This window comes from Stigmatopora nigra, chromosome 12, assembly GCF_051989575.1.
Source record: "Stigmatopora nigra isolate UIUO_SnigA chromosome 12, RoL_Snig_1.1, whole genome shotgun sequence".
NCBI classification, from domain to species: domain Eukaryota; kingdom Metazoa; phylum Chordata; class Actinopteri; order Syngnathiformes; family Syngnathidae; genus Stigmatopora; species Stigmatopora nigra.
Genome location: NC_135519.1, coordinates 8,527,233 through 8,535,770, shown reverse-complemented (window position 1 = coordinate 8,535,770; position 8,538 = coordinate 8,527,233). Strand labels below are relative to the sequence as shown.

Here is an 8,538-nt window from a genome sequence, read left to right as displayed (position 1 = left end):
TGTGTGTGTAGGGGGGTTTCTTTGGTGCGCCAGATACATGAAACGGAGGCTTTGCTTTGCTGTTGGCCGTCTCCCATGCTGGGAGACATACTATTGTTTCTGCTTCTGAAACAACAGGCACGCGTTTCTTGAAGCCTCTACTCGGTGCTCTTTGTGCAATGAGCGCTCTTCAGCATGTTAACCAGTCTAAAACTGTAACTTTGATCTTTTTCCCCCAGCTTTTGCCCACCAAGCCGCTTTTAAATGATCGTTCTTATTCTTGTAACTGTTAATTCTAAACAGCTTTCGAACAGTTACTTGTGTTCATAATTCTTGTGCAGTTAGTTTTATAACGGTGGGAAATAATTGTTTGCTTTCACGTGGACATAATTCCCCTTTATAATGCAGTTGAATATAACTTTAGTGCATGAATTACAATTATTTTGTTTGTTAGACTTACCGGGGGCACTCATTTAGCTCCGTGGCTCCCATTGACAGCCAGAAAGGACCAATCCATTTTGGCTGGATTGGGCATTTGAAGAATTGCATAGGTAGGTCTCCAGTGTCTGCTGTGGTTTGGGCCAATTTATTTTTCAGGCTTCCCCCCTGAAAAAAAAAAAGAAATTATATCCATAAAATAACAATAACAAATGTAAATACAGTATCGAAAAGCTCAGTTGTCCGCCAGGTTTATAAAGCAGCAGGAAGAAACCTTGAAATTGCTACTACAGTATTATACTGAAGCAATTTTTATGTTTTAATGCGCTTCCAATGCTGTAAATTGCTTAGAACATGTGCTAATTAAACCATTAATTATTTCTGTAATGCGACATGAGCCAAAATTCTGTTAAGCACATCAAAGTACAACATGGGATTTCTTCACTTTGATGACCGCAATGAAAAAGATCTTGTCTGAGAATTGAGAAAACCTGAGATGTTCAATTAAGAGTATCGAAAAAAGCTGAATAGTAGAGCCTTCGGAAGTTGTGCTGACTTTGCCGATCATACGAGAAGCGTATGTTGGCTGGATCCCAAAGCGCACTTGAAATAGCACTTCAATATGATTGTACTATTTTCTCTCACTATTTCTATAGCAGTGTTCACTATTCTAATTAGCAAGTAATTAGCAAATATGCTGGTGCTAACTACATGAGGTGTCTGAGTTGGTCAACCTAAATTAGAAGTGATTTGCAGTTGCCATGGCAATGGCATGGTGCACATTTTACTCCATATTAGAAACTAAATGACTATTGTGAACACTTTTGATAGGTTCCAAAACTGCTCGTGACCAGGTGAAGGTCATCAAAATGTTAAGAACATATACTTATAGTCTATGAAAAAAAAATAGTAGTATTAACACTTTCTTTTGCTTTAAATGAATTTAGACACTTTAACCCCTTATAGCACACTCACTTAACTCATTGGCTGGCTTTAAGCATTTAGGTGACCTAAGAGGTCCCAAATGACCAGGAGTGATGCATCGCCATGCAATTTCTTCAGAAATTGCATCTTTTAGTTTGAAATATACCAGTTTTCTGGCTACTATTGCTGTATTCAAGTGGTTAGGTAATTTTCTATGAAAGGGACACCAATTAGTATGATAAATGAATAGTTTAGCACCCCCTCCTCTGATCATGTTGAGGATAAAAGGATAAACTAATTAAAGTCAATGTATATTTGTTTATAAATTGCATTTTTCTGTAGATAGCATTCAAAGCATATTGTGAAAAAGACGAGCGCTGATTCAAGAACAGTGAGTGCGTCGCCCTATCCCTAGCATCTCCCTTTATTAATCTCTTTGAACACAAGATAATGCCTTGAGCAGAGATGATTCTGCTTTTAAGCTGGAAAATCCACTTTCCCCCCTTGTCATGTGGAGGAGATGTTTTCAATAGTCTGTAACTGGAGGCCAGTCTTAGCCCCTGACCTAGGCTGATTTGTTGGGGAACACGGAGACAAATTCCTTGGGCATATGACGAACATCTTCGAGGAAAAGTGTTTGTTGTGAAGAGTGGGGTAAAAGAGGAGGGGGAAGAAAACAACAACAATCCCATTAAACGGTTGGGAGGCTTTTCTGGTAAGAAAGGGTAACATATGTTGGTGATAATAAGACATCAGCCCTATCTCGTACTGCTATCAGCAGGTAGAATAAGATTAACTCAAAGGAAAGATCCCTAAGATAAAGTTGTTTCTTAGTACAACTCACACACTAAGAATCAGGAAGTACTATATTGAGAAACATTCAATAAATGTTATTACTATAATGCAGTGTTAGATTTTTTTGTGGACAGTTTAAAGTTTTCAATGGAGTAAAAAGGTATTTAAGTGCAACTTACATATAATTGAGCAGTGGTTCTCATCGTGTGGCCCATGGACTCCCAGTAGTGGCATGCAGAAGACCAACTGAAATAAAAATTCAAAAAATATTTTTAAATCTACAGCAGTATCAAGTACAGTTCAGTTGCATTACACTTAAACGACAAAAATATTCCAATTTCAAGGTTTCCCTTCAGGTAGAGAAACCCATTGGTGGGTCCGCTATATTCATTCATTTATTTTCCATGCTGCTTATTCTCATGAGGGTCGTAAGGCAGCAGAGAGCTTATACATACTTATTTACTAAGCCAACAATAAACTATCACCATTGTCCTTTAAAGTGCATCACAGGACACAATCAAATATCTATACTTTTTCGATACCTTTATCTAGCATAGTTTTAGGCTCAAATCAGAGTGCAGACCAGTGTTAATTCTCCCAACTGTACCTTACCCCATACACCACTTAGAGATCCTATTAATTTATTTTCTGTCCAAACTTTATTGAAGATATATTTAGCTTTTAGCTCCTCTGTTGAATTGAACCAGACTTATAGTACATTAAATTCCCTCTCCTGGTGATCCCACATTGGAGGGGTGACAAACTGTGTGGTTGTTGACGTCTTCTCCAGCTAATTTAATGACCTGTTTAATTCTGGCACGTCAACCGCTCTCAATGTTTTGCAGGTTTAATTAGCGTAATCACCGCTCGAGAAAAAGGCCACGGGGTTGTTTAATGGGTCATGTTTGTCAAGATGCACAGAATTATAACACAAAAGACATGTCATTCATGCAATGCTGCAGTCTTCCAGTAATTATGGGTGTCACAATTGATAATTACAGAAAGGATTGCATCTTGTGAAAGCCAAAAGGAACCTCTGTGCTGTGAAGAAATTACTTTGACAGTGTTTGGTATGAACAATAGACTTGGTGTTAGGGTAAACACTTTCACCTCAGTGGTAGTTTGGTTTCGATGCTAACATCTGTAAATGTACATACAAGCTGGTTACGTTGCAATGTACAGTGCAATGTACAATTCGCTTCCCTCAAACTGGAATATATAGGCCAAACTGAGCATGTACTTGATCTATAATAAAAAAAAAAATAGTTTACTCTGTGAGTTACTTACATGTCCACTTGAATACTTTCATTGGAAATATGCTTAGAAAGCCTCTGTTATATCATTTAGGACGAGATTAAATGAACTTTCAATTAATTCTTTTCTTTGATATCATGGAATAATAACTCTTCAATGAACAAAAACGCTGAGCAGACAGCCATTTATACATTCATTTTCTCTGCCCGTTCCACATAGTTTGATTTATCTGAATACATTATGAAAGAAGTTTGTTAGTATTTCATATTTCTTTATGAAAATGTTTGATCGTTCTCTAGGTAATTCTATCTATCTTATAGTCACAGAGCGAAATACTCTTTGTTTATCCATTCATAAATAGATTATTTTTAGCTTTATTAATAGTATCATAGAACATTGTAGATAATTGTTTTTGTGAGCATTGTATTGTAAATTGTGTCATTCACGCTGATTTTGCATGTGGTAAACATTTCTTGACCCCAATTAGCAGCTAAATTCAAATAATAAAATAAATATAATTAATGTTCAATCAGCCACTGTCCCCGTTCAACATTGTAGGAGTTAAACTTAGTTTCTTAAGTCAATTTTAAATAATGATTATTTGTAGCAGTCATATGGGTTATGAAGGGTTTTCTTTTCGATATTAATTGGAAATATTGCTGTTACTTTTTTCCATTTGCTTGTAGTAGGATTATTTTTTTCAATTCCCAAACCGATCAGCCTAAAATCATGTGAATGACCCCAATTTGTTTGTACTTGTTTGAAAAAAGTATTGAGAGCGTATTTTCTAGTTCAGAACACTGGAGGTGGTTGTCTACATGTGGAAAGTAAAAAACAGGTTATAATATACGTCTACTATATTTATTTGGGGATGCATTATTATCAACGGTATTTCCAGTACATGTTCAACCCTTCCCTGATTTACCTCTGTAAAACCCAGTTCCTGTGGTAATGTGTCCCTTCCTGCCACAATGTGGTAATGTCTTAATGTGTGCCCAAATGAAGAACACTTGCCCTCTGTTTAGCAGGCAATTATACAGTGGCATCTTAATTAAAGGGCGGAAGAAACTCGTTACTATATTTCTGTTTTGATACTGCTAATTCGTAACGACAACAGTGGCCCTGTGCTCCTTTGTAAGTGTTCGTCCTGCCATGGTCGAGACTCGTCTGACTCTCAGGCCAGTTAAGCGAGGAACTAATTTGTGTCCAAACCCCAAGGAACTCCAAACTCTTCCAAGTAATTCCCTTATTTCAGACTTAGGACGTTGTCTCGGCATAAACAATGGCTGGGCTTTGTAAGAGTGATGCTAAAACCTCTGCCAAGTATAATTCATCATTTGAATGACAATAGACCACTTAGCACTGCTTAAATTATGTCTGTTTTCCATCACCACGACTTCACCGTCTCAGACTTGTGACAGTGGACCATCATAAAAGTCAACGGGTTATGTGGCGCTCTTATCTCACACGCAGTCCTTCGAGTTTACTTTTGACAGAAACCACTCATACATGACATCTGGGTCATAAAAATATACAGTAAGTTAAACAGAAGGATCACACCAGAATGTTAGAATAACAGGTGCACAAGTGCAATATTTTGACCTTTAAAATAAAATCGTAATACGGAGAATATGTTCATGACCCTGACTGTCTTTTGGCCATCCTTTTATTTTTTAGCCCTTTATCTTTCCAATCAGCAATTTTAAAGGTGTCACATAGTACTGAACATTTGGCTTTTTTTCTTTCCAAGTAGTACAAGTAGTAGTAGGGGATGTAGCTCAGTAAAGCCTAACAGGGAGGGAAATTAGGTATCCATCTCGATCTGAAATAACAAAGTATCATGTTCATTAGCTGACAAGTACTCTGCGGCTTCTTAGCCCTCTGTCGACATCTTGTTCTATATACAGTCATAACTACCATAATGAGATTGGCTATTAAGAAAGAAAAGAATGAAAAAGACCCCGACCATCCGCATAGCTCACTAAGGTAAAAAGCTGAACGCTATCACCCTAGAATTCAATCAGTGAATTATAGCTTCTTTGTGTGTGTAGGTCCAGCGAGTATCTCGCACTACAGCATTCATTTCAAAAAGACCTCAATTTAATTAACTCTCATATGTTGAAAAATTCATGATTTTTTCTGTTATTCCCTTTGTTGGAGCTGACTTGAAGATGATGATTTCCTTCTAAATACATGAAATATGCTTGAAAATAAATGGGGAAAACGTGGACATGAGCTGAGAACAAGTGAGTTCTGAGTCTCTGACATATAGGCAGAAACTGTTTTGGTCTGACTTTTGACATTCTTGTTTTAGACATTTTTCTAACTGCCAATGGATGGACATGAAAAGGTTTTCATTTTCAGCACACATACATATTCACACACAATCACCCCCTAAAGAAATTATTTACGTAAATAGGGACGTGTTTACTTGGCGGAGAAAAATGAGGCCCTGAACACAGTGCTAAGCCTGGCATGCCTCAACCCTCTTACCATCAACTTCAGCCTTATTAAACTGATTACCAACTCAGCCTAATTAATCAGAGACAGTGGCCTTTCTTGTCATGCAAGGAGGGAGTTCTGTGCCTCAGTGTTCCTCTCTCACTTCTCCCCACCCATACCCATCTGTTCTCCTCTGGTCCCACTGTCCTCCCTTTTCTTCTCACAGCTTTGATTGAAGTAGGGGAATGGTAATTTTCATGCATCATGTGGGCTGGCTTGATGCAAGGACAAGTAGCAATTACCTAAAACAAACAAAGCTAAGATTGCTGGAAACGCAACCTCTTTATTCAAGCTCGCAAAATAAGACAACAGACCGAGAGCATAATGGTTGCAAAACACATTTTATGGGCTATTTTGTTTGTTGTTTTGAGACCGCTGAGGTGTAGCGTGCACTGCCAATATTAGGATGTGATTGGCATTTTGCGGGTAGCATGTTAAACGTTGTTTTCAGTTTTCAAAGAAAAACCACTATAGACTATATTTGACATCTGAATTTGTCAGCTGTGCTTGAATTAAGTTTTCAGCAAATGAGTGATTAGTTGGCTGGTTGATCACTGACAATTTCCCTAATGGTGGGGATTTTATTTGTGAATGACAAATTGAAAAAATTGGGATCTAGCATCCTCTACTAGTATTGACCATACCCAATTTGCATGCTATTTTTTGTTTTCGTAACAAAAATAACTAGTAAATTACAGGTGTTGGCTGCAGATTTGTTTTTAATCAATTTTCAAATTAAATAATTGTCGTTTTTCTTTTTTTTTTTTCAAAAGGGAAACCCTTAACCCAAATCTACTCCATGAGTCAGAGTTTTCGAGCAAGGGATTTTGGCAATATTCAGTCAGGCAAGAGAGAAATAAGTCATTGCATGCAGCAGACTTAAAATCTCACATCCCCGTTTTCCCAACTCACACTTGCTGCTGTTCTGACTGATTGTGTCATCTTTGTTTTATCCTGCTATGCTCACTTTCTCCTCTAGAGAGTCTAATAAAGGCCCTTTATTTCTACAGCAATCACACCAAATGCCAAGTCTGACTGGTCCCCCTATTGCTCCTAATTAATGCTTGATTAAAGAGTGAAAATCAGGATTCTACCAGTGACTTGTTTTTCCAAGGAGTACGGAATTAATCCCCTTTGGATCTTGCGGAATCATTTAAGGATTCGCCTTGTTCTGTTTATCAAATAAACCAAGTAATTAGAGACTTTAGATAAGTAGGCTAAATTGATGCCCGCCCTTTGTCTTCCCCAGCTAGTGCTGGCTGATAGAAACAGCTGTGTTGCTCTGGTAATGTGCAGCTTTATACTTGTCCAATAACAATGCCCTTTGTATTTGCTCGGCTTGTAATTACGCTGGGGAGCCTCCTTGACCTTGGTAAGCGCATCTATCTTACTTCTAAATCAGTGTATTTCATTTCTTAACCCACAAAGATACATCACATGGGAGTTTACTGACATTCCCATGAATGTAACTCAGACTACGGGCTGCATTAGAGCTCTGCACAATTGTGCAGTATGCAGTCAAGTGCTGAGACACATATCTATCCTCTGGCTTAATCCTAAATTTAGTCTGTGGTTCCATTGTACGTGCAAAGTCGCAGTCTTTGGTGTGGGTTGTATCTTTTTTTTAACTTTCACCTGAAAACTCAAGGACGTTTGCTCAGATCGCTAGGATTGGCAGTGCACAGAATGGATTTCATTATATTTACATGCGACAGAACAGACATCTTTACATGATGTACATACAGATGTTCATATGCAAAATTTGAACAGACAAGAGAAGACTGTATGCGAATTGCTTTACATTGACGTTCAGTGTGAGATTTGCATGGAAGAATGTATTTCCAAATTGAATGTGTATTTGACAGATATTTACATTGTATTGTGTACATTGTGAAGGGACAGCATCATTTCACTTGAGCGTCTACTTTCGTTTTCTCTTTCAGCCTCCATATTCCCTTCATGTAGCCACGTGATCTGTTTTCTTTATTCTTTTACGACAGGACTAACACTGAGCCTTCTAATTAGATCAGGAATTATAGCGTGGATTAGGTGTTGGAGGGGCACGCCAGTTCTTCTGACCATGGTAGCTATTTCAAGTCACCATTTCAAAGTTATACGCTTAATACCGTTTCTACCCCTCCCTTTCCCCTCCTTGCTTCGCATTATAACACAGCTGCAGGAAGAGTGACAAACACTGTTAATCTCTTGTTTGCTGGCAGCCCATTACAAAGGACTAAAGAAGGATTTTTCGCAAACGCTCGTAAACACTCAAAATTCAGCATTGTCCATTACTTCTTAAACACAGCTGATAACAAGCATCATTAATTAAACTGGGAGTAAGTGGGGTTCCAAAAATTTGACTTAATAATTGGACGCAAGCATAAATAGAATGCTTTTTTAGGAACTGTTTCCTCTGAAACTCCCAAATGTTAGCAATGTAGATTAAGAGTGTTCGGGTTTTTTTTCCCCTCATGAGGTTTATACCAGTCCTGGGGAGAGGTTTAGTCATGGAGTGCTCTTTTAAATTGTTTACCACATTTTACCAGGAAAATGATCAAGTACGCATTTAATTGCTTTGACAAAATAAATTACATCCCATAAGCTATTGTCTTGCTGCCAAGTCCAGTGAAGACAAGTTTTAAGAAC

At 37.9% G+C, this 8,538-nt stretch overlaps 1 long non-coding RNA gene across 1 annotated transcript in view; it reads right to left on the bottom strand.

The window, feature by feature from the left end:
• Positions 1 to 8,538, bottom strand: part of LOC144205310 (uncharacterized) — a 39,454-nt gene that overhangs the window by 6,386 nt on the left and 24,530 nt on the right. Inside the window, exons 4-5 of the long non-coding RNA XR_013328057.1 lie at positions 2,316 to 2,382; positions 440 to 585 (exon numbers count right to left, since the gene is read on the bottom strand). This is a non-coding gene — a long non-coding RNA (uncharacterized LOC144205310). The remainder of the gene's footprint in view (positions 1 to 439; positions 586 to 2,315; positions 2,383 to 8,538) is intronic.